We start from the raw sequence: 26,935 nt of genomic DNA, 5'->3' as shown, positions 1-26,935 counted from the left end.
GTCATGATCCCAGGGTCCTGGGATCGAGTCCCACATCGGGCTCCCTGCTCGGCAGGAAGCCTGCTTCTCCCTCTCCCACTCCCCCTGCTTGTGTTCCTGCTCTCACTCTCTCTCTCTCTGTCAAATAAATAAATAAAATAAAATCTTTAAAAAAAATAAAAACAAAAAAAATAAAAACAAAAAAAAATAAAAACAAGCATATGTTGAACTAAGAAAGCCCAAGCTGTATTGAAGACACAGGTTACTAATCTGTTTCTCACATAAATAAATACTAAATTTTTTGGCTAGAATTAATATTCAGTGCTGTTTCCAAATCCTTTGGAAATGCTAAATATGTAGAGTTTGAATAGAAAAAAAATTTAAATGTCTAATCAGAGTGCTGTTCTTTTTTAAACATGGACACCTTATTTAAAATTAATTAAGGAGTTGTAGACTGTGTTAGGTCATTGAGGTTCAAAATGAGTGCCCTGATACTTTCATGTCTTTTGTGTTAATGGTTTATCATTTGATCTTGGGGTCCATTCCAGTATCTTTTATAGATGAGATTGTTATGAGGTCTTTCGGGTTCTGCAAGTGACTAAGCTCTCTTGGCTAAGAGCCAGGACAATCTCAAATTTTTACTGTAATGGGTTGTATATATTCAGAATCCTTTATATCCTGCAGGTTAGAAGTCTTTCATTGACTGAGGCTTGAAAGAAAACATGTCTGTTAACTCTTATATATCCCGTTTATATAATCACTAGATGAATTTAATTATTTTTTCCTTCTAGCAGTAGCTGGTTATGAACATACATGTATATAATTATCCTGCTTGGGGGATACTCTTCCTTTCATGTAAAGTTAAAAATTATTCACCTGGCATTCATGCAGTAAATAATTTGAGTATCAACAGTATGCATTGAACAATTTTAACTGAAAATTAATTATGTTAATTTTAATTAAGTGTTGCAGAAAAAGGTTTGTGGGCACTTTATTTCATGTGCATTTTCATAATGTTGATCTTTTATATTTGGACAAGTTTCAAAGTGCAGTTCAGAATTAAGTTAATTGCACAGTTGAACACGTATTTGAATGTTAAGATGGTACTGTTTAACTTACTGTAGAGCCTTAGCTGATAGTACAAATAATGAGAATCAGAGTCTCTTGTTTCTGTAAACTAATTTTTGTTAGATATCTTTGAAAAGCTGCATTAATAATCTCTTTCAGGTTTCTAGGATATTACTACACTGAAGGAGCAGTTTAAGGAGGAGTATCCTAGAAACCTTAAAGATTGAATGTGGCTTTCAGTGTTATCTAGTATAACCCAAAAAGTAGTACCATGATCACTGAAAGGTATAAAATGAATGAAACCCATCTTTTATATTAAAAGGCTTATTGTTCTTATAAATTTCCTTCTTAGGAAGATAGTATAGACTGGTTTCTAACTATGCCAAAGCTGAACTGTTATTGTATAGGCTTTGATGTACAGTACAGCTTTATAATGAGTTTAGATGTAAATTGAACTTTAATCTGATGTCAGACTGATCTGCATTGCCACCATATACCTTACATTTACTTGTTTTTAAAAGTTGGTGTTAAAGCTTAATTGGAAATGGTAAGACCTCGCTGGTATAAGATGAACTTTGAAACCTCTTTGTTTCAAATTGTCCAAAACTGGGCCTCAGGATATTGGTGTATAGGCAGTACATTAACTAGCATTTAAGATTGCTACCTCCTCAAACAAGACTACAGTTTGAACCTGGGTGATGAAACTCACTTTTTCTGCAGCAGACATAAGGATTTCCATAGGATAAAAATTTCTCACAACTAGCTAGCCAGGGGTTAAAACACTTTTTGGAAGCTTAAGAGCAAATGACATAATATTCTTAAAACCAGTGTCTTTAATAAAACTTTTAATTTTAATGCTCCCAAGATGCATTAAGGCAAGTAGACATTAAGGCAAGCAATTGATTAAGCAAGATGGAAATCTAACTCCAAGTGACATACATGAAATTGTCACTTTATTCTTTTTGCTACCTGTCATACTCCTTTAAATTTATTCTTGTAATTTTTTTTACTCCCCCATCCCCTTACCTCTTTGGAAGAGGAAAGGACCCTGCAGGTATGAGTTCAGGAGACTGTTTAATTCTGCTCCCAGGCTGTTGTTGGTTGCCTGCTAGGGGAGCTGGAATTTCAACAATGTAGAAAGCAATCAGGTTGGAGAAGTGCTGAATTTTTCAGTATCTTGGGACTTGGTGTATGCCTTTAATTTGTCACCATCAGCAGTGTTCCTGTGACGTTCTTCCACAATGGCTCAGTTATCCTGTACAAGGACAGCATTTCCTTTTTCCATACAATATTCTCATCCTGTCATCTTTTGATCTGCTGGAATGACTAAATGCCATACCAAAAAAAAAAAAAAAAAATTGGGTTTACTCCGTATCCTCATGGAGAAGATAATTAGGCTTTCTTGGTATGTCTGAAGACGCGTATTTGGGGATCAAGTCCTTCCCAGGGACTCTTTAAGAACGCTCTGTTTTTAATCCTTCAGAAATTAGAGCCAGCAACTGTTAGCTGCATTGTTATTTCTAATCTCATTTGTCTTACTAGTACATGAAAAGATTCTAAGGGCAGCGTTTCTTAATGTCTATGGAAGAGGTTGGGGAATGGTGATGGTCACAGCTCAAGTGGAGTTGTGACTGGGCTTAAGTGCATAGGACGAGCGGCACAGATAGTGGAAAGGGGAAAGAGATTGGCAATGAAGTTGATATATTGGTCTTATTCCTTGTCCCCACTCCCAACTTTTTTTTTTTTTTTTTTTTTAACTTTAAAACCATGTTCTTTCCACCTTGCCTTCCTCCCATGACTTGTATTGCCAGAACTGAGTTTTAGGTCCTCTAGAGAAAGGTGGAATTTTCAAGGTGATTCCTATCTGATTGCTGAAAAGTTTGGCTTTTAGCTAGAAAGTTCACTAAAAGGAATTTCCTTCCATCGCTCTCCACAACTGTCTGTTTTTTAATTAAAAAAAAAAGATCTCTGAAACAGAAGTGTGAGAAACCTTATCATGTAATAGTTGGGAGCCATTATGCATTAAAATTAAAATACATATTATTAATGAATCAGAAATCCATATTGTTTAAGCACTTTTTTGCAAAACTAAATCTACAGTAATTTTGTGTTAGGATGTTTCTTTTTAAGTGGGTATCAAAAATTATTTTTAACCAAAAAATGTTGAAAGTAATACGAATACATCTTTTGTCTTAGTGTTGATGATGACAAAAAATCATAGTACTCTAAACTATTATCATTAAATATTCTAATGAAATACTAGATAGACAATGATTTGGTCACTAGCCACTGAAAGACTGTCTAGAGCAGAATGTAATAGGAAAGGAACATTTTATACCTGAATAAGAACAGTGTATCTGCTTGACATAGTGAAGGCTCTGAAAAGCTGATTACTTGATAATCACTCACGTTAGGTGATTTTATATTGTTTGATGTTTTTATAATCTGAATTTCGCTGGGCTCTTTTTAAAAGTGTCTGGTTGGACCATCAGCTTTTGATGGATACATTTCTGGAGGGATTGTGACTATCCGTTAAAGTGCTTTGAAGAGAGAAACCCTGTTTTGTATCTCACCTGACTGTCACAGAACATGCTTCTTGGAGCTTGTTTAATTTGGGCTCAAAGGGAAGAGTGCCATCTACTGAATGGCCAGCATCAAGTTGAGCAGCCCCACGTTTTTCTTACAGAACTCTCAGCTGGCTACTGAAGAAACCAGACCTCACTTCACTGAAGAATTTGACAGGATTTTAGTACCAAGTAGAATTGTTGCTTGCTTAATTTTAATTACACTTCCCGCAGGAGGCCTAAACACATGATAAAGAACTAATTCACCACTTTTTGATTGCATGGGAAAGGAGAAACTTCAAGAAGTTGTTGAGACTTTATATTAAATAATCTAGCAATGGTGAAATCATTATTAAATCAAAAGTGGTAAAGAAAATTATTTTAATGAGGCATGTTTCATTAGTGGTTCCGGTTATTGATGGCTTCTGCAGACAACAATGATGTTTTTAAAATTTGGCCCTAGGGCGCCTGGGTGGCTCAGTTGGTTAAGCGACTCCCTTTGGCTCAGGTCATGGTCCTGGAGTCCCAGGATGGAGTCCCACATCTGGCTTCCTGCTCAGTGTGGAGTCTGCTTCTCCCTCTGACCCTACCCCCTTTTGTGCACTCTTTCTCTCAAATAAATAAATAAAATCTTTTAAAAAAATTAACTTAAAATTTGGCTCTAAAATCAGACAAATCATTTATTTAACTAGAGGTAAGGGTTTTAAGAGTATTTGAATATTTTTTTTTCTCTTGCCCTTTTACTTTGTCTCCCTTTCTAAGGCAGTGATTCCTACTTGAGTGATTTCACTGTTTCAGAGTGGGTTTTGTTGTTGATCTGCTTTACTCAAGTGGCCTCCTGTTTTGTCAAGTTTTTCCTAACTTCCAGAGACTGCCAGTGGTAGTAGTCATGGGTAGAACAGGAGGTCACAGAATCAGATGTAGGTCAGTGGAGGTTTACAATACCTGGAATAGGCCTGTCGAAGCCAGACAAGAAGGAACTTTGACATTAGGACTTGAAAGGAAGCTTTGAAATTATGATACTATCTTTGTTGTTAAGTATCAGATATAATTAATCAGTAACCATTTTTCTCAGCCCTTAAAACCTGCCAAGGATCCTATTAAGCACTTTACCTAAATTATCTGGAATTTAGTTAAGTAACTAAGATTGTACAGTTGATAAGTGGCAGAGCCAAGGTTTGAGCCCAAGGCTAACTCCTTTAAATGGGATGCTGTACTGCTCATTTATTTAAGCTCATTCTTGTTGGTGACTGCACAAAAGACTTGAACCAAGATTAGAAGAATATTTATGCCTCTGCGGGAAAATACTGGTAGTTTTTTGTTTGTTTTTTTTTAAAGATTTTATTTATTTGGGGGGGGGTGCGGAGAGCAAGCGAGCACCAGCAGGGGAAGGGAGAGGGAGAAGCAGACTCCCAGCTGAGTAGGGAGCCCGATGTGGGGCTCGATCCCGGGACCCTGGATCATGACCTGAGCCAAAGGCAGACGCTTAACCGACTGAGCCACCCAGGCACCCCGTTTGTTTTTTAAAAAGGTGATGAAATGGGTAAATAGGATTGAAATTTCAGTAGGATCAGGAAGTATGTATGAGATAGACCTTCAAATATTTGCTATTTGGTTTTATCTAAATATTCATGTCTTTGTTCCTTTTGCTATATTATTTATTTAAAACCACAAGAGGGGCACCTGGGTGGCTCAGTCGGTTAAGCGTCTGCCTTCGGCTCAGGTCATGATCTCAGGGTCATGGGATCGAGTCCCTCGTTGGGCTCTTTGCTCTGCGGAGAGCCTGTTTTTCCCTCTCCCTCTGCTGCTCCCTCTGCTCTTCTCTCTCTCTCTCTCTGTCAAATAAATAAATAAAATCTTTAAAAAATAAAACACAAGAAAAATTTATAATTGAAATAATGAAATTGTTTCATGTTGCTTAAAATATGCTACTTCATGGGAGGAGGGGTTGAGTTACAGAAGGGTTTTATGCTGGGGTTCTGGAGGGGTTGCAGTTGGGCGGGTAAGAGGGATGTGTTAGTTGCCTTTATTTTGCTTGCTCCTAAATATTTTTGGGTAGTAGTACTTCGTAATATGGCAATAATATCCCATATCCACAGCACAATAAAATTCAACCATGTGCCAATCTGAGGTCTTGGGGGAACTTCAATTTGTTGTGCACACCAAGTGTGCTCTGAGCACCAAATGAGTACTATACCTCTCATATATGTACTAATTAGTTTTGAATGCATATATTCTCTCAATTAAGAGATATTTAATACCTACTATTGAGAGTGCTTTCAGCTTTTGAAACCTATTTTGACCTTAAAAGGTATCTTTTTTACTTTAACAGGTTGGAAATCATTGTTTTGGTGTAGCCAAAAGCTTCTAAAATTGCAGTTCAGAGTGCTGTGTATTATAAACCAATCACTCTTGAAGGACCTCTGACTCTTCTCTTTCATATGTAAGAGAATTATGTTTTGCCTTCCAGAAAACCCCTTTAGGAGTATCAATTACATAACTCCTTGGATTCTGACTCTGCATTCCAGTCAAACATAGAAAAAGTCAGCAACAACTAAGATGACAACACAAAAGATATTACTTGCCAGTGTGTGATGAATGCTGAATGGCAGGTACAGATAACAAAGGCTGTATGGGTCATCTCATCAAGAAAGGAGCCCCATAGATGGAGTGGTCAGAAAAAATCTCAAGCAAAGAGGACAAGGGTGGGCCTTGAAAGGCAGGATAGGATTTCACTAGGTGCAGGCTAGGGAAAGAGTTTTTGGCAAGACATTACTGTCCATGAAAATAATTTTTTTTTCTGTAGCATGATTGGAGATAGTTTATAATAGTGGTTCACAGTATCTTCTCACTGTAAGGCACTTGAAGGCTACAGTATACTCTTATGAGTAATAGTGCCAAGGACACACCTCCCTAGAAGGTATATTAGAGTATTGCGGGGATGGGAATGAGAGGGTGGTGGTAAAGGGCATGTAGATTTTTTTTCTTTTTTTTTTTTAGGAAGGCTCCATGCATGGAGCCTAGCGTGGAGCCCAGTATGGGCCCGAACTCACAACTGTGAGATCAAGACTGGAACTGAAACCAAGAGTTGGTTGTTCAACTGACTGAGCCACCCAGGTACCCCGTCATGTAGATTTCAGTAACACTCCTTATGAACCCACATGAAAATGACTGGTTCATAGAAAAATCCTGATACTGTTACTTTGAAGTAATGTTTAGGAAAGTTTGGTACTTGGAAGAAGACTTTAGAAATTCTCATCATTCCCAACACTCAACAAGAAAAGCCTCCTTTTGGGAAGAGGGGTGCCTTTTTTAAAAGCCTGAATTTGTCCATCATCTACTTTGTCAAATACCAGAGTATAATTCTGTTGATGGCTCTGTTATATCTTTTAAATCTAATGTATCGATAGATAGACTTGTTGATATTATGAAATATAATCATTTGTACTTAATTTTTGTTAATGTCTGGTTTTGGATTTTAGAGGATTTGTTCCAAGTGTCTGAATTCTTAGATTTTGTAATGCTTACCACTTTTTGAAAAATACTTAGTGTAACTATTTAAGATATTTTGAGCAAGTCACTTATTTCTTTCTCATTTTAGTTTTCTAATGTATAGAAATCCCAGCTGAGCAAGGAGCCCGATGCGGGGCTCGATCCCAGATCATCTTAAAATCCATTTCAGTTTAAAGATTCTGTGATTTTACTTCCAAGGAAGGTAAACTCCCCAATTAGTGGTTTAACTTGGAAAGTGGCCAAGAAACCTATGATTGTACTGTGTGAAGGTCCTGAAAACAGGTCTAATTGAAGGCCAAGACTATGAAAGTCCTTGGCTCTATGTATATGTGGCAGTTGAGAAAAGGACATTACTCCAGGACCCCCAGAGTTTTAGTTCTTCAGAAGCTAAGGGCCCTTGGCAATGGACAGTGGATAGATCCTTTTCGAGAACAATGAAATAAATAAGGATAGCAATTTTTCCTAAAGCAAACTGGAAACATAATGGCATATTTTTCAAAAAATATTTTTCCATTACAATTCCATTTTTACTATATTTAGTGTATTAGTTCCTTATAAATATTTCTGACTTCTGTTTAGCTCTTCTTTTCTGAGCCACTTTGTTTCATTTTATTCATTCATTTAGCAAATATTTATTGAATGCTTATTATGTGCCAGCCCATGTTCTAAGTTATGGGAATTCAGTAAGCAAAACAGAAGAACTGTCCTGTCCTAATGGCGTTTATATTCTTGTAGGTAAGCAAAAACAAACAAAGTGTGTGTTGTATTGGTGTAAATGTTCTGGAGAGATACAGAGCTGGAAATGAAAATAAAGGGAGTATTTGGGTATATGGCAAGTTTAAATACAATGGCTAGGTGAAGCCCTTACTGAGAAGATGATGTGTGAGCAAAGATGATATGTAATTCCCTTGTATCACATACATTCTTACCTCCTTCATGGCATGATTCATGGCAGGCAGATGGCCTAGATAACGCAAAAGAAAGATCTAAGATGATCATTTCTGTGAGTCTCAGAGAACAGAAACTAGTTGATAAATAAGTTTATTAGGTCTTAAATCAATAAAGATGGCTCTTTTCGCCATACCTATAATTTAAAAATATGGAGAACTCAATTCCCAATAATTTTTTTTAAGCCAACCCAAGATGATATTTACTTCTTAAAAATGTTATTACTATCAAAGAGTTGCCTGCTGAGGAAGTAGATGAAAGGATTATCTTTAACTTTCGTACCACTTCCTACTCTTATTTTTCTTTTTTTATTGTTATTTTTTAAATTAAGATATAATTCATATACCATAAAATTTATCCCCTAATTTTATTTTGAAGAAATATATGTATTCATATATTCTTTTATTAGAATGAAAGCTTCTAGAGAACAGAGGTCCATATTACTTGGATGGTTTAACATGTTTTCAGCATTTTAAGGGAACACATGAACCAGACAAGAAAGATAGGGTAGGGAGATAGGCACTTCTGTAGCTGATTCCAACACTAGCTTGAGAGCTATGCTAAGGCAGCAATTTAAAGGAAGTGCAGAGAGGCAAAAAGAAGGGAAATGTTTATCCCACTGAGAGAAACAACTCATGAAGGAGGCTGACATTTAAATTGAGTTTTAGAGGATCTCAAATGTTGGAAGAGAGTGAATTACAGACCAAGATGATAGAAAGGCAGTCTACAGGATAAATGTGGTGGGAGAGGAAACAGGAGAGTAAGGTTGAGAGCACTAGATCATGAAGGCCTTGGGTACTATTTTAAGAAACTTAGATATTATTCTGGGGCACATAATCAGATGTGTCTGAGATTGGTGGTGTGAAGAATGTTGTCATGGAGGAAGTGTTGGCAAAGAGACAAGTTAGGCATTTAGAGATAAGCAAATGAAGTAAGGCAGTGGCTCTGAGATGAGAAGGGGAGGAATGGGACCTTTTGGAGGCAAAAATATGTACAACTTGCTGAATAATGCAGAGGTTGAAGGAACATCCATCACCATGGGTAGACATTTAAATGTATTTTACTCCATTTCCAATTCTCTGATTTATGACAGAGGGGAGATACACCTATACTGCTAGAAAGGAGACAGATTCTTGAAGGTGTCTTTACCGTACATAAAAGACTTTAGAAATGCGACTATTTCTTAATTTTCCTTAATTTTTTACAACTTGTCAGTTACTACCCAATTCAGTCTTTGGATTTGTTTTCATTTGTGTCTTTGGAAATGGCTGAATAGTCCTCATTTTGGTGTAATAGTATTTGTTTCCAAATGAAACTCCCTCCCTATCCTGTATTTTGTATCTTAAACTTTTGTGTAGTGGAATAATAAAGAATTGAAGATACAGGGCATTTCAGTATCAAGTATTGCATGCCGTCATTACAGGACATTGTGCCATCTTGAGGTTTCCCCTTATATTTAGTCGTTTATCTTGGAACTTCAAAGTAAACATATGGTGAGCATTTATAAAGAAACAATGAGAAATGTCAAGAAGCACATTCAAAAAAATGTTTTTTGTGTGTGTGTAAATCTAGTAGAGGATCCAATCCAGTAAGGTTCTGCGTATTTGCGTAATAAAACCAGTAACGTAAGATTTGTCTCCTCTAATGTTTCCGATTTATTAAAAGGCATGATTGGCTATTTTTGTTTGTGGGTTTGTAGCTCCCTTTAATAAGACATGTAACAAAGAGGATATTATAGCAGGACATAGTTATTTTATAAATGGATGGAAGAAAATACAAGATTTGACAGAACTAACTTCTAAAATATAAGAAAACTTTCATGCTTAAAATTTTAAAGCATTAAAATAGCTTATTCAAAAGCAATTCTTAAAAATAATTCATTGACCTAAAATACTATGACAGGTTTGACAATCAGAAGAGTAGAAAGCCCTCACTGATTTATTTTAAAGCAAGAATTTATTTACTTGATTTATAAGGTAAACTTATTGTGAGGCATATTTTTTAAAATTATTTTCATTTTTAAATATTTGAAATTAATTTTTGAGTAAGAAGCTTAAGGACATGGAACAAAATCCAAAAGGCACAAAAGAGTATACAGTGAGAAGAAAGTTGTCATTCCACCCCCAAACCACTCAGGTCTCCTCCTTTCGTGTATATTCTTCCAGAGATATTTTTCATTGTTTATTTTTAAATTCCTGAATCAAGACTGCCTGCCTACACCTGGTGGATGAATTGCTGCATAAGAAATAGAACCTTAGGCTCAGAACAGCCTGGAGAAATAGCTAGCCCTGTTCTCCTAGGTGTTGTTTCCAGATCCATTCTCTCTCTTTTTTTTTTTTTCTTAAGAGTGTCCTTTTCTAGCTTCCTCTCCACTTAGAGCAGAGTGTATGAAGAGTGGGAGGTGGAAATTGTAATCATCTGTCACTCCTGTCTCATCCTAGGCAATGACAGATAACTTTATGAAAACATACATGCTAACAAAGCAAATTCTGTTTGAGAAGTGTTCCCATAGAAAAACATCCTCTAGGAGGGAGGGCAAAGAAGGGGTCAGGAATGGTCAGCCTTTACCATCATTGTGCATCTGCCCCATTAGGCCAGCTGTAACTGTACCTTTTCTAAAACTTTTTATTTTTGGTAGTTGGCATTATTTTATTGACTCTTGCCTTTGGCCACCCACTAAGTCATAAGATTTTCTCCTAAGCCTTGGGATTGCCTGACTCTAAACTTAGAGTTACTAGACTTGGTTTCTTTTCTTGTTTTGAATTTAATACAATGTCATTCCTATACAAATACTATAAATAATAGTCATATCTGGGGGAGGGGTTCTTTTTTAAAATTTCCAATATATTTATTTTTGTACCAGTCATCTTTTATTGGGTGTTAATTCTCAGTTAGGATATGAAAGGCTTCAGCACTGATCCAGTTCCTCAAGAAGAGGTGCCAGGCCACCCTCCACACTGTACCCTCTGCGGTGGAACTCGCTTAGCCACTCTTGTTTGAATTCCTTGTAAGGAAGACAGTAGTTGAACAGCACATAAGCTGCCAGCACCATAGAAAGCCCAGCAATGCTTCCTTTCTTCACATTGACATATTTGTAATATTGGTAGTAACCTCTCTGAAACTCTCCAACAAGTGCCTTTAGGGACAAAATCCTGCATCAGTATCCCTATTTGAACATCTAGGAGTTTCATCTTCATTGGTAGAACTGATACTCACGTCTTGGAGTCCTGGGTGTCTGCTGTCTGCCAATATTTTTTATTGTGGGTGTCCAACATAGAATTTACCATCTTAGCCATTTTTAAAGGTGTAGTTCAGTGGTAATAATTGTATAACTACCACCACCTTCCATCTCTAAAACTCTTCATCTTGCAACATTGAAACTCTGTACCCATTAAACAATAATTCCCCACCCCCCTCCTAAATTCTTAGATCAGAAAAATTGTTTTAAGATCAAGGTTTCAGTTGATACAAAATCTATTATTTTTATACCTAATCAAGATTGTAATTTGAAACTCTACACAAATCTGTATCATGCAGCAAAGGTTATGACTGGCAGGCCCCTGGAGTTGAGACAAGGCGCACAGAACCTATAGCCTTTAATTCATATATTAAAAATTTATTTATTTGAGAGAGTGCGTGTGAGAGAGTGCGCGGCGAGGTGGGGCGGGGGGAGGGGAGGAGGTGGGTGCGCAGAGGGAAAGAAAGAGTACCAAGCAGATGCAGGGCTCAATCCTGGGATCCCAAGACCCTGAGATCAGACCTGAGCCGGAAGCTTAATCAGCTGAGCCACCCAGGCACCCCTGCTTCATATTTTAAAGTGAAGAACTGTAGCCTCATTATACCCCTCAGCTGTGCAAATTCTGTGTTGGTGGGTTGGAGAGGGAGTTTGATAATTATGGGAGAGGTGGAAATCTGCAAAGTGGTGCTAGCTGACCTCTGCCTTCATGACCCAATGAAAAGGAAGTTTCCCCACTAATAGAAGTAGGAGATCCCCAGGTTTGCAGATCTCGTTGGATGCTGAAATTCTGCCTTTGTGTGAATCATTTAGACTTTCCATTAATGCTTGGAAATTTTCCAGAATTCTCTGTAAATTTTAAAGTTTGGAGAGGCATTTGGAGTAAAGTGGGGGATGAAATCTAGATGCACAGAATTTTGGAAACCCCTACCTTATTTTATGGATGAAGGACCTGGTCTGGTTGAGCAAAGTGGCATGTTCAAGATAATGTTACTTGTGGCTGATCTGGACTCACAGCTGTGTTTGTGACTCTCAGTCCAGTGCCTTTTCTACTTTATGACTTTACCAGCAATCTTAACCCATTCATGCAATTCTGGGGTAAGGGAGTTCACCAGAATTTCACTTGATCTTCCATAGAGTAGAGTTTAGACAGGATGAGAGACCTCACCATCTCTCAGTGATTTGAAGCTGCTTTTCAAGAAATAGTTGGTACCTTTGTTTTTTAAATCTTTCATTGAATTAGGAAAAGTTTTTTGAAATTTAAAAAAACCTCTGGAATGTGTCATGTACTTTCTTGTTATTTTGACAAAAACTAGGCTGATCTTCTGTATATTGTTCCAGTTTTAGTATGTTTACCACTGAAGCCAGTCATGTATATGGTAAATGTTTCTGATATATTTAGGAACATTATATTGAAAATTCAAACTAGATCTATTTAGCTGCCTTGACTTTTTTTTTTCCCTTCTGGAAAAGAACATATTTAAATGAGAAACAGGTCCACACTCCAAAGAAAAGGGAAAGTTTTAGGTCATTTGAGTAAAATAGATTATAGGATTTATGGCCCCAATTTTCCATTATTTTCAACTGAGTGGGCCGTTACATAAGGTACAGTGTTTTGTGTGAGGCAAATTATGCTCAGAGACTAAGATTATCTTTGCTAATAATTTAACATAGGTTCACTGCAGGAATTATAATTTATAATATTTCACAAGCCAATAGCATACAGGATAATGTCTCTTAATTAGCCAATAAAGAAATAACCTACTCCAAAACCAATGATAGATCAATTACACTATTCCAGGCAAAGGGGAGACAGAAGATTAGAGTCCAAATTTAGTTGAGGTGTGTCTTTCTATGAGTTGGTTCTTGGTACAGTCGATCCTTCCAAACAAAAACTTGGGTATCTGCTGCTGGCTTAGTTCCTCACTTCTGGGGCATGTGGCTAGTGGGTGATGGCCCCAGTATTGGCAGCAAAGTGGGTTGTTCTGAAGGTTATTACTCCATGGACCGTAACCCAGTTCACACCACTGGCTATGAGGAGTAACCTTGCCAAGGCCAGGACAGATCCCCCTTCTCTTTCTGAGACTGCTGTATGGTTTAACACCACTGTTGACCACATAGTAGCCTGGCCACAGTGGGAGTAAGTGTTTCGAGATCTTCAGAGAGCTATTTAGATCAGCAAAGAGTAGCCTTGCCCACACCAAACATTCTTGGTAAGTCCTCACAAATTCTTGGTATTTAAAGTTTAAATGTCCATTACGTCATAGCTGTTCTTCCATATGATCTTATTCATAAGTCCCCAGCAGTGCCCGTCAACAGTTGAGCTAGGAAGTGCTTATAAACAACAGATGTTGATGACAACATCCCAGTGCAGATTCCTCAATATAAACAGATTCACCCTTAGATCAAAACAACCTCACTTAAGTCCTAAACAAGTGGATTTGAAATACTAATAAACCGGGCGCCTGGGTGGCTCAGTCGTTAAGCGTCTGCCTTGGGCTCAGGTCATGCTCCCAGGGTCCTGGGATCGAGCCCTGCATGGGGCTCCCTGCTCGGCGGGAAGCCTGCTTCTGCCTCTCCCACTCCCCCTGCTTGTGTTCCCTCTCTCGCTGTCTCTCTCTCTCTGTTGAAAAATAAATAAAATCTTTAAAAAAAAAAAAATACTAATAAACCAATATACAACACAGTGAAGGAAGAAATCTGTCATATTGGAAATGTTAGTGTTTTAATCTAATTTTGTGATAAACTTATCAAGATTTTTAGCATTTAAGAATGCATCTTATCAATGTTGCATCATACCAAGGACTTTGAATGGAATTTATCAGATTTGTTTTGATTTTTTTCCCCCATGTTTTGCTATAACATTTGGTTTCACGACAGTTTTAGAAAGTAATGTACAAGATAGCCTGATTTTTTCAAAATAAGACCTTCAGTAATTCTTCTGAGGAACTAAAAGGATTCATTATTATGGCTGGGGTCTAAATAATATATAATTGCTTTTGATTTCACTGTTAGTATGTAAGATGTCTTTCGATCTATTTTTAAATGGATTTTAATAGGAATAGGTACAAGGTCAAGGTACTTATTGGAGAACTTTGAATTCAGTGTTTTAATAAGTTGATTTTAAACTGAGTACTGGCTGTTTCATGGTGACAAAATTTGTGGGTTTTTGTTTGTTTTTAAATTCCACTTATCAGTGGAATCATAATGGTTTTTGTCTTTCTCAGTCTGACTTATTTCACTTAGCATAATTACCCTCTGGGTCCATCCATGTTGTCTCAGTTAGTAAATGGTGGCAATATTTGTATTTAAAACCTTGTAAATCAGTTCTTTTATAAAAACCATGTAATATTTAAGTTCATGATTGATTTTTTTAAAGTTTCTATTGGTACTTTTTCCTGAGATTTTATTCTATAGGGAATAAAACATTGATTAATAGAAACTTCAATTACCTGAAATTCCTTGAGTCCTCTAATGAAAGAAGACCAAATGATTAAGAATACAAATGGATTTCAGGGATATATTAGAAGCAGTAACTTCTAGGTGAGTCCTAAAGTCAGTGTACGTTGACTTTTAGATCTTCTGTGGTCTAGTACACTTAGAATCAATATTTGGAATAAAGGCCCTAATAATATCTTGCCCAATTCTTGAGCAGTAAAGATAAATATGTTCATGAAAGTATGTGAAACCAAACGTTGGAAAGACAGCTTTTAAGATTTTGGAGAGTGTATATGGGGGAGAAGGCTGCATATATTTGGCTTATTACTGTAAGAATTAACATTTATTTGCCATTTCTGATCAGAATAATTACATGAATTTTCCCAGAGTGTTTTTCTTTCGATAGCTCACTGTCTTTTTTTTTAAGAGGTTTAATTGTAAAGGTTTGGGCCTTCTGTTCAGGGATGGTGTTTGTACGGGAGGATGCCTTATGTACAAACTATCTGTGTAGTCTGATTTGAAGTCTCATAGGAAGGCCTTAGAATACTGCTGTCCTCTCCCCCAAATACATAATAGAATTTTAAATTTTCAAGTGATGTTATTAAAAAAGGAATAAAATGAAATTTTTGAAATATATTTTTATACTTTATTAAAATTTTATTTTCAATATATTTAAAATATTCTTTCAACATGTAATCAATATAAAAAGCTAATGAAATATTTTGCTCTTTTTTATACATTTTGTGTGTATTTTACACTATGGCACATCTCAATTCAGACTAGCCACATTGCAGGTACGCAGTAATTACGTGTAACTGGTGGTTACCAAATTGGGTAACACAGCACTAGAATATCATTCTTTTGTCCCACATTAGTGTTGAGGATTCTTCCAGTAGAAGTCTATTTGGGGGACTGTAGCCATCTCTGTGTATACTCTTCTATAATTTAATGGAAAATAGAACACTTCTGAGACAAAAAAAAAAAAAAATCATTCTTGGTCCTCAGTTTTAGCTATTTTTCCCCTTTATAATTGACAACCAAAAACTAGTACTTCTAAAGAAATGCAAATATTGAATGAGAACTTTAGAGGGCAGGTTCAGTTGGTTGAGCTTAAGTGAGGCAAGCTGGAATAGAAAGGGAAGAGTTAGCGCTGGGTTGTACAAATAAGACAGATTTGACTTAAAATCCTGCTGGCCTTGAGCAAGTTACTTCTCTGAACCTTCTTTATTCGTATATAGAATTGGGATAAAAATACCCATCTCTTAGGTTGCTTTGAGGATTAAATAAGATGCCATGTAAAATATGTCATGTGTATTCTGGTACATATAAGGTGCTCAGTAAATTTGTTTTGAATAAATGATTGTTGCTTACTTACATCCACCACTCCCAAGTCCCTGTTTGTGAGAAAAGGAAGAGGAAGGAGGAATGCCTAAAATGAATGTTGGTCATATATTAAAGAAACTTAGCCAGTTTACTAAATTAACTACAGTTCAGTGTTTGTCCAAAACACTAAGCTTTGTGGTTAATTGAGATTTTAATTCAGGACCTTTCTCTGAAAGTTTCAGAAAGTAATGATGTGAAATAGTTCATCCTCTGCATGTTTAAATACTAAGAAATGAATTTTGCCATTTAATTTTATTTCCGCATACTTATCCTGTGAATCCGTTAACATAGCATCTGTACATGTTTCTAAATTTCAGCTATTTAAGAGAAAAATCTCAATCATTAAAGACACTTCTTTTTATCTTTTCCTAGATATGATACAAATGCTACAGGGGTTATTGCAGTTTTCGAATTTAAATGTGTTTTGCATCTACTTTGAAAGCTAGTCTACAGAGTAACAAGTAAGTGATGATTGTAAATTTTTGTAGTAACAGGAACTAAGGAAAACTTTTTTTTTTTTTAAGATTTTATTTATTTATTTGACAGAGAGACAGCGAGAGAGGGAATACAAGCAGGGTGAGTGGGAGAGGGAGAAGCAGGCTTCCCGCTGAGCATGGAGCCCAATGCGGGGCTCGATCCCAGGACCCTGGGATCATGACCTGAGCCGAAGGCAGATGCTTAAGAACTGAGCCACCCAGGTGCCCCAGGAAAACTTTTCTAAATGGAAGAAAACTGCCACTCATTGACTAAGTTTTATATTATAATGCAAGTGATCTATTGTTCTTGTTCAGGTATTAACATCAATTCGTATTTTTTGATAGAGTGGGGGCTTTTTATGATATATCAGCTGTATGGTGTGTTCTGAGTCTGTTTAGGAGGAGGCAGTTTTTAAATCATACATGTATTTGTGATTCACTCTGCATTTTTGAGAAATTTACTCTATTTGAAAATTTGAACCATCGCTGAAATGTGGGAAAGCATGGAGAGTTCTAAATAGATGATTAGATTAGATATGAACTCTTCAAAGCTTTATACTCACCCAATGTGTAGGCCACATCTGTGGTAATGTTCTTGGAAATCGGTCACATTTGAAAATCCAGTTCTTTGCCAATAGCATCTGGTTGCACTTTACATTACATACTTTGAAAGTACTTTTTGAATTGCAAAAAAGCAAACCATATGACACAGACTTTTCTTACCTGATTGAAAGTTGTTTACAGTTACAGTTGAACTTTAAACAAACCTAACTGAAGGCATAATTGTCCAAATGCATGAATTATCACAATACCTCAGGAAGAAGGGATTATTATATTAGCTTTAAAAAATTGTTCAGACTTTTACATTGTTCTAATGACCCCTTACAGAGGTCTTATTTACTAAAAATTCTTTCAGGTTTGTGGAATTTTAAAGGTGCTGACCTGATTGGAATACACTCTACTAATGGGCAATCAAGAAATGGTGTTGATTGATGTGATTGGCATTCCTCTACCAATGTCTTACAGCTCCCAACAGCTGTTACTAGTTATATACTGTGTATGTTTGTCATAGCTGACTGTGCCAGCTTTTGATACACAGGTATCTTATTATAGTAATCTAGGGTTTGACAACCTAGAAAGGATTTATGAGATGATTTTAAGTGTCATGGGTCTGAGCTAACCTGTGATCTACGCAAAACACGTCTTTGGTTTCCTTAAGATTCTCTTCACAGCGCACCCCCCGCTTTTAGTTTTCCTTCTTCTTTACTTCCCAGGTGTGTCACATAATCCCTGTTGAAATGTCAGCTGATGTTTACATTTTATTTTTTTGGTTTTTATTTTGTGTGTGTGTGTGTCTTTTTTAAAAATTTTTTATTATGTTAATCACCATACATTATGATGTTTACATTTTAAAAGTGAGATCTTCTAACAAGGCTTTTAGGGTCCCTAGTAGAATAGTAGAGCAACAAGTCTTAGAGCAGATTCTTTGGACGGGGCGCAGGCTTGATGCAAGGATTGTAGAGCCCCACTGTTCAGTATGGTACCTACTAGCTACATGTGGCTATTGACCATTTGAAATGCAGCTGGACTTAATTGAGATGTTAAGTGTAAAATATATACTAAGTTTCTAAGGTTTACTACTACAAGGAAAAAGAATGTAAAATAAGTCAATTTTTAATATTTATGTTGAAATGATATTTTGATACTAGGTTAAATGAACTGTATTAAAATTAATTTCACCTGTTATTTTTTTTAATTGGCTACTAGAAAATTTAAAAACAGCTCTGACTTACATTATGTTTCTACTGGAAAATACTTTTATAAAAAGTTAAGAGAGTTTATGTTGTATTCTTACTGTTAGGAGCTTGTTAGAGGTTCAGGGAAATGCTCCCTCAGAAAGCCTTCGCTATAGGTATTCCAGCTGACTTAGCTGAGCCAGTTTGTATCACAGTGCTGTTTTGAGAACTGTTGCCTACAAGCAGCCACTACCTCTCCTTCTCTAACTCCCAATCTATGAGATACATTTTTTTAAGTTACTCTGCCTACTACCTCTAGTGATTATGGACTCCTGACTAGTTTCTTCATGAAGACAGGTGATTTAAAAACAATTTTTTAATTGCTACTGTTTATTGGGTACCTGCCATATACTAGATGCTGGACCAGGTACTTTACATAAAATCTTGAATCCTCACATCAGTTCTTCCAGATTGATATTAGTTAAAATGAAGAGATTTAGATACATTTTAACTTTGCCTGGGTCAGCTAGCAAGTAGCAGAATCAAGATTCCAACCCATGTCTGTCTGATTCTAGAGCCATTGTTCTTTTGCTATATTATGCTCTCGTTGTGTTTTCCATTAACTATGTGTGTCCTTTAGCATGAAGCAGAATGCTGTATTTAAAGGGGTCTCTTGCCAAATGGTGTTAGCTGATCCTTTTTTTTCTTGGTGAACAACTTGAGTGCCCCCATTCTGGCCAGGCCACCCTTTTCCCCTGCTAGTACCTAGTGAGTGGCTCAAACATTAATCAAGAGACTTCACCTTAGTGACAGCCTGTTGAGCAGGATCAATAATCTAAAAGCCTCGTGTGAAAGAACATCTCTCCCATCTTGAAAATCAGTCAGCAAAGAATGCTTCAGATGTCTTCAGGAAGAGATACAGAAGAGTCTCCTTCTCTAAATGCCAGGAATATCAAATCTGAGACTTCAAAGACCGACCATATAAGGAAGGGGCTTTTTATAGACAAAGAGGGTTGAAGTCAAATAATGGGATAGAATAAGCATATTGAGCTGGATAAGTCTTTAATAATCCTAGGTCCTCTCTTAATGGCTATGTCCTTGATATTGTTGCATTTAGAATGAGAGCATGGGGAAATAGTCCATGTGTTGGCATGCTAGTCTGTAAATTGGAGTAGATGTAATCACAGTTTGTAAGTGCGCTGGACGGCTGGATTCTGCATTTACACGCTGCTGCTTTAATTCAGGCTCAAGCAAGTGTTGGTGATTTTGGAAGATAAGGGGAGCAAAGGAAAAACGAAGTTCAAGGAGTAAAACTAGATGAGGTGGGCTGCGGGGAAGTTTTGGACAAGTTCAGATTCAAAGCGTTTTTATACACACACACACACACATATTTATAATACTAAAAGCTATGTAAGCTGTAAAATACGATTTCAGGAAAGAAACTGATATAGTAGGAAGAAAATAAAATTTCTAACTAGGTAGTGTGGATTAAATTTTCCCTGCTCTATCATTACCATAACTGGGTAACCTTAGGAAATTACAGAAGATAATCATTGTCGTTCTACCTCTCTGGCTTTCCTTCATGGTATAATAAGATCATGATGAATTGGAAAACCTTTACTGTGTGCTCATATGCTCTATACATGTTGTTACTGTTTTTATACTGTTATTTACTTAATCTGAAGTATTGCTCACCTGAAACTTCTTTCAGAGGAAAAAATATGTACCCCCATGTGATTAAGGGAAGGTAGAGTTAAATGGCCAATTTAAATAGGGCTAATTTGGCTCCCATCCCTAGGCTTTATCAAAGGGACAGTGGCAGCCTTGTGGGTAAAGGGAGTGTGGACCTAATTGCTTATTTAGTCATCCCTTTAACCCCTTTTAAAACTAGACCTTTGTAGGTTGATTATATAATGTGTGAGCGTGCAAGCACCCACGGTGTTTCTCTAAAATGAAAAGCCCTACTGAATGACTATTTTTTAAAAAAGATATTGATATATTCATAGTAATAAACCTGGTTTGCATTTATTTGAGGCTCACGGTCTTCAGCTTCCGACCAAGTTAGTAAAAGGTTGCCATAACTACCAGATGGCAGTCTTTCCTAATCCAGTGTTAGATGCCAACAAACTAATACAGAATAAATGTAAGCAGAATTCAGGCACAGAATTTGAAGTATCATTTAAACTGCTCAGCTAGCAAATTTAGCATAAAGAGGGTAAGTTGAATATATTCATGTTACCATACAATTGCTTGGTTCTCAGGGCAATTCTAGAATGCATCTTTATGTTCTGTGTAAATTGCTGGGTACAGGGATATTTTGCCAAATGCCAGTTTGAAATTTACTTGGGATGCATCCAGCTGGCAGATCAGTTGTACTAATCAGATGAGCCCGTTTCTGGGGAATTCATAGCAGCAGCCGTGTTCTTGGAGTATAGTTAAAAATAAGTTAATTTTTCTATTTAAAATTTGCATGTGCTACGTTAAAATGTATATAGTACAAACATTGTAACATAGTGCAAATACTTCATACATTTTGTAAATAATAAAGAGCAGTGACAGTAACTTCATTGTATTATACTTTTTATTTCTATTTTGGAAAGTTCCTGGGTTCATAACTTGCTTCCCTCTTAATCTCTGTGAACAAGAAAGATCCTGAAGTGCAGATGAATTAAGTTTAATATCTTTAGGCAAGTTTCTGTATAGAATGAGCTCAAAACTAATACTCTGTTTAAGGTGAACAGGTAGATAGGCTGAATCAAAGACCACTTGGCACAAATGACAAGGAATTCAAACATCATAGAGATTAGATCTGAGAAACTAATATGGATCCTTTTTAATCTCAAAATTAACCCCATATAAGTGTAATACATTGTCATTTTCATATTAGAAGCCTCATGCCCCAGAGTAACATTTCCCACACTGTGTTCTTAGTTCTAAGAGATTACCCAGGAAGAATAGTTTCAAATATGCTTGGAAAACTATTTTCTTTACTCTTTCTCTTAAAGGTTCATAATGCACATTAGCATAACAAAGACTGAGAAATATTGCCAGTTGCTGAGTTTACCTTTAAAAAACAAAAACAAAAAAACTTCAGTGTATTTCAAATTAAATGTCCCATAGACCAGGGAAATCAGTCACTCATAAAATGTATTAATATCCTGTGGAACTCTTGTTTCTTAGAATGTACTTGGGGGAAAACAAAGCCCTTAAGTAATGTGTTAGCAGATTTCAGAATTTTTGTGATTACTTTTTTTTTTTTAAAGATTTTATTTATTTATTTGACAGAGAGAGAGATACAGTGAGAGGGAACACAAGCAGGGGGAGTGGGAGAGGGAGAAGCAGGCTTCCCGCTGAGCAGGGAACCCGATGCGGGGCTCGATCCCAGGACTCCGGGATCATGACCTGAGCCGAAGGCAGACGCTTAACGACTGAGCCACCCAGGCGCCCCTGTGATGACTCTTTTTAAGAAAAAAAACTACAATTACATTTTGACAGTTACAGATATCTTGGGTTGGGGGATATAAGGCTTGTGTTTATAAGTTTCATTTTAAAACCAGTATTATAAGGCAGTTTTACATAGAAATGTTCATTTCCATAGGATAGGTCTTTAAATTGATATTGGTATTATCTCTTGGGGGCATTTTGATGCTTTTTGTGAATGTGACTTTCCTTATATTTAAAAATTTACATGGACTTTTGATAGGCCAGGTAATTTCACTAACAAGCTGTTTTCTAATTTAAATTGTATACATTTTTTCAAGAGTAAAATAAAATGTAATTGTTTTAAGTTCGACTATTTGGTAAAGAGATGTTTTAGTAGCAATAGGTTGTTTTCATTTGAACTGAAAGGAAAACCAAAGATTTCAATAACTCAGGATACTGCCATGTAATTAACTCTGTGAAATGAGGTTTTAAGACTATCAACTAAGACAGTGGCACTCTGAGGATAAACAAATTACTTATCTGTACCAAAGCCTATTATTTATATTCTCTAACTTGAATCTACATCAAGGATTTTAGACATTTCTTTGCTTTCCATGAATTCCTTAAACATATTTGAGCATGCTTTTTTTTTTTTTTTTTAATGTTACAGCTAAATGTGGTTCTGGAATCATCCCTAGGTTGGAAAATTAGAAAGTTGTGTCATATTGTGAGTAGTAGAAAATACTAAAAATATTCACTCTTCTAATTGTGAGCCAGTGCATAAATTCAGTTAAACTAAAAAAGTTTAGCCAGCCATGTTTCAGGTTTTGGGACGTATAATATATAAATGTAGTCTCCTACCAGAAAAAGTTCTCTTACCATTAACTGCCAAACCAAACCATGAGATGATATTTTATTTTCAGTTGTATTTGGAAGACCTCATGTCTGTTAGCTTTGGCTTGCCATTTCCTGAATAACTAAAAATGGCATGTTTAATGCTAAGTAGTATTTATGACTAGACCATCAAACCCCAAATGGATTTAAGGGAGGGATTCTTTTGTACCCAAATATAAAATAAACATTTTTTTTCCTTGCGTGTTATGTTAGCATGAGATCTTTACACTTACCCTTTTGTGGAACAAAAGGTAATTATCTCATCCATGGGGTTTCCTTTCTTCGGTGAGTCCATCCACTCAGGGCCCCCTTGATGCTAATAACTCTTCTTGGTTGATATTCTCTTTCCACCTCCATCCCCAACCCCACACTATCAGCATCCCATGTTTTAAAGGAGTTACAGGTAATAGGGAGTAGACTCACCTGAACAATCTTTATTCTAAAGGATATTACTTGGTGAGGAAGTCTAAAGATGAGTGATAATTCTCTACAAGAAAGGAACTGTTCAGCAACAGAAATGGGATCAGAAGCTTAAAAGCCAAGTGAGACCAGCTGACTAAACAGGAACTGCGCTTGTGATGCTGTCTCAGCTCCCTGCAATGGGACTGGCGCTCTTGCTGCCAGTCATACATGATCCCTTTAGGCTAGTGGTTCTCTGACTTTAGTTGCTCCAGGAAGTACCTGGAGGGCTTGTTAAACCACTGATTGCTGGGCCACACTTACACTTTCTAAAGCAGCAGGTGTGGAGTAAGGCCCAATACTTTGCATTTCTAACAGGTTTCCAAGGTGCTGCTGCTGCTACTGTTGGTGTGAGACTAATTTTGATTACCATTGGTTTTTTTTAGACTAGGGAATTGTTTGACTCTTCTTTTTCCTCCTGTCCATTTCTTCCCTCATGCTACCGCCGTCCCCATCAAAGCCTGCCATTTTGTTACAGACTGTCCCAGAAGCCGCCTTTTCTTATTAGCTTTTCCTACCCAATGTGAAACTTTTGCCAAGACTGAGAGGTGATTAATAGGCCAGCTTACCTGAAACATGACTGAACAAATTGCACTGGCAGGATTACCCAGCACATACACAGTTTAACCAATTAATATATGTGTACTTGCACAGTAATTTTTAAATGGTTATCCATAATTAGTAGTTACCTGCAAATTTAAGTACTCATTCTTCCATTGTAGTATAAAGCAGATAATAGTTTTTTTTTTTTAATAGAAAGAAGTAGCATGATTTTATTGAGATGTTCTAGTACAGTGTTGGACGATCTTAAAATCCTATATTCTAAACCAATACAAGTACTGCAAATGATACATTCCCGAATCTAGTGGGCATCTAAACAAAGGCAGGTTCTACTAGGAGTATCTGCAAGTTGCTTAATACACTTTCAGTTGGAGGATGAGCAGCTTTGGTGTATGTGTATTTCTGTGCCTCTCCTTTTCAGCTAGATACACGTGAGTCCAGCCCCCATTCAGCAGAGCTGGACAGAAATGAGACATTTGGTGGTTTCGCTTAATGTTTGCACACAAGCAGCACGGGCTCTGCAAGTTCTGGGATCGGGCCGCTCCTGAGGCCACTTTCATCTTTCTTGAACTGAAACCATCACACAGTTGAGGTCTACACTGCCACTGTGTATGGCCAAGTCTAGTCAAATTAGTTAACATATCAGAACACTTGAAAGCAAAAAGGGAGGCTAAAAGAATCAGTTGTTAAGTCAATAATGATAATGCAAATCTTTATCTGAAGATTATTTTGAAACTAGCTTTCTTAGACTCAATCTCAAGAGGAAATGATACATTTAAATCAACTTTTTTCAGTCATGTCAAGGTGTCTACTCTTGTATGCCGAGGCTGTCTACCTGTGCGTGTTTGTAACTATGATAATGCAAATTTTTATCGAAAATATGGAATGCTTCACGAATTTGCATGTCATCCTTGCGCAGGGGCCATGCTAATCTTCTTTGTATCGTTCCAATTTTAGTATATGTGCTGCCGAAGCGAGCATGCAGATAATAGTTTTATAGCAAAGATTATATCATGGAGACATTTACATACCATGTTAAAGAATTTGGACTTTATTCTTCAATAATGGGTTGCCACTGAAGGATTTATAGGAAGTGGAATGGTGTGGTCAGATTTGTTTTAAAAATCTCATTTTGGCAGCAATATTGAAAGTAGATGAAGGGATGAAGGGTTGAAGGCAAAAAAGATCATTATAGTATTCCCTGAGAGAGAGAGAGCAAACAAGTACCTAAAATAAACCAGTAATCCTAGGGATGGAGAGGAAGAAACTTCTACTTACGGATGGAGAGGAAAAATAGCAAAATCAGAAGGAATTGGTTACTCTCTGGATGTGGGAGGTAAAAGTCTGGTTAAAAAAAGTCCTAGGTTTTTGGCATAGAAGAAGAAAACTGGGATTGAAGATCTCTTCCCTCTCCATCCTCCTCCCCATTGAAGAATGTGTGGGTAATATGAGTTTGATTTTTTTTTTTTTAACATGTAAAGGTTGAGAAACTTGCATAACAGTAGGAGATATAAAGTGAGCAGCTGGACATATATATCTGGAGCTACAAGCAAGAAGTTTGACAGGCCTGGAAATACAGATTTGTGAATTAGAAGAAATGATAGTTGAAGTTGTGGGAGGCAAATGAGGTTGTCCAAGGTGAGTGACAGAGTGAGAGAAGTATTCCAAGGATGGAACTTTATTGAATACCAAGGTATAAAATTGTTTTTTTTTTTTATAGCCACTCTCCAGACTAAGAAAATTCCAGTGTAGGCATTCATTCTAATCCCAGCGCTGTTTAAGATTATATTGATTGAAGTTCCAGGACTCCTGTGTGTATGAACAAATCACTTCATCTCTGAGCCTAAATTTGTTCTTCTATAAAATGAGGGGGGTGGTTCAAAACGATTCTCAAGCTTTTTGCTGCTGGATTACATGTAACATAGGGAATTCACATGCACAGCATATTTCCATGGCTGTGCTCTGAATTATGGGCTCTTTCTGTCTCTGTCATACAAGAAATGCAAGGAAATGAAAGTTATGTTAATATAAAGGTAACTATGGGACTGTTCCATTATGTATTTCAAAAAAGCAGATATTTCACAAACTTGGGTACTTAATCACAAAATTAGTTACTTGTGATAGATACCTCACAGCTGATAGGCATGTACCCATAAAACCAGACTTAAAACCCCCAATCTAGTTAGATCACTTCCTAAACTTTTGGAGTCACAGGCCACTTTGAGAATCTGATGAAAGCTATGGATTCACCCAAAATACACATATAGTTTATTTTTTTTTTTTAAGATTTTATTTATTTATTTGACAGAGACAGACACAGCGAGAGCAGGAACACAAGCACGGGGAGTGGGAGAGGGAGAAGCAGGCTTCCCGCAGAGCAGGGAGCCCGATGCGGGGCTCGATCCCAGGACCCTGGGATCATGACCTGAGCCGAAGGCAGACACTTAACGACTGAGCCACCCAGGTGCCCCTAGTTTATTTTTAATTTGAGAGATCCCAAATTAATTTTTCTGAAGTTTATCTATGGACTCTCTTGGGATTCATGGACCTTCTGTTACATTTCTTATGTAAAAGTCCTCGAAGATTTTGACTTTATGTGTTGCAAAAAGAGGTCTCATTCTTTGGAAATGTACTTTGTGAGTAGGTAGTTGTAGGTAAGGAATTCCGTAGTAGTTTATAAATAGTATTGTCTTTTTAAAGGCATTATTGTTTATGTCAGAGCTTGCGATAATTAAGAAACAGCTTCCTATTCTGTGGACAAGCATATTAACATTAAGAAAAATACGATGATTTAAAACACAACTATATTAAATAACAGTTATTTTAAACTAACATTCTATATTCTTGGGAGGGAAGCAGTGAGGGCGGTGGTGGTAAGGCAGCCAGAAGGAGACAAAGAGCACAGGCATTCAGGAGGTTTGACTCTAGTGCAAAAGTGTTTTTGTTCATGGCAGTGTGTTTGTGAAAGTCATTCTTGCCCAAATGACTTGGAAGTGTTTATCGAGGTATATGTTAGGTGAGCTGAGAAATAATCCTATAAATCATTTTACAAAATGATGATGATGCTCATCCACACTGGAGAGGGCAGTATACTTAATCCACCAGCTCAAGTGCTAATCTCATCCAGAGACCTCTTCACAGACACACCTCTAAGTAATGTTTAATCTGGGCAATCTATGGCCAGTCAAATTGACATGTAAAATTAACAGAAGCACTAGGGCCCTTTCAGAGGCAGTGTTACTGGAGAAGTTGAAGTAG

General features: G+C 36.8%; 1 long non-coding RNA gene and 1 other non-coding gene across 5 annotated transcripts in view; one reads left to right on the top strand and one right to left on the bottom strand.

The window, feature by feature from the left end:
- LOC145722145 (uncharacterized) overlaps positions 1-26,935 on the top strand; it is a 62,745-nt gene that overhangs the window by 6,053 nt on the left and 29,757 nt on the right. For 2 of the 4 annotated variants that reach the window (XR_014146203.1, XR_014146202.1), the window contains exon 2: positions 25,159-25,915. This is a non-coding gene — a long non-coding RNA (uncharacterized LOC145722145). Of the gene's footprint in view, positions 1-16,500; positions 16,590-25,158; positions 25,916-26,935 lie in introns of those variants that run through there. The other 2 variants (XR_014146204.1, XR_014146201.1) reach the window with 2 other exon arrangements.
- LOC115939408 (U6 spliceosomal RNA) lies at positions 24,552-24,658 on the bottom strand. Its single transcript, XR_004074221.1, has one exon. It is a non-coding gene; the product is annotated as a U6 spliceosomal RNA (small nuclear RNA).

This window comes from Leptonychotes weddellii, chromosome 6, assembly GCF_054177405.1.
Source record: "Leptonychotes weddellii isolate Sample4059 chromosome 6, ASM5417740v2, whole genome shotgun sequence".
In the NCBI taxonomy this organism is placed as follows: Eukaryota; Metazoa; Chordata; class Mammalia; order Carnivora; family Phocidae; genus Leptonychotes; species Leptonychotes weddellii.
Note: the sequence above shows the minus strand (reverse complement) of the source record. Positions and strands in the feature narration are given on the sequence as shown.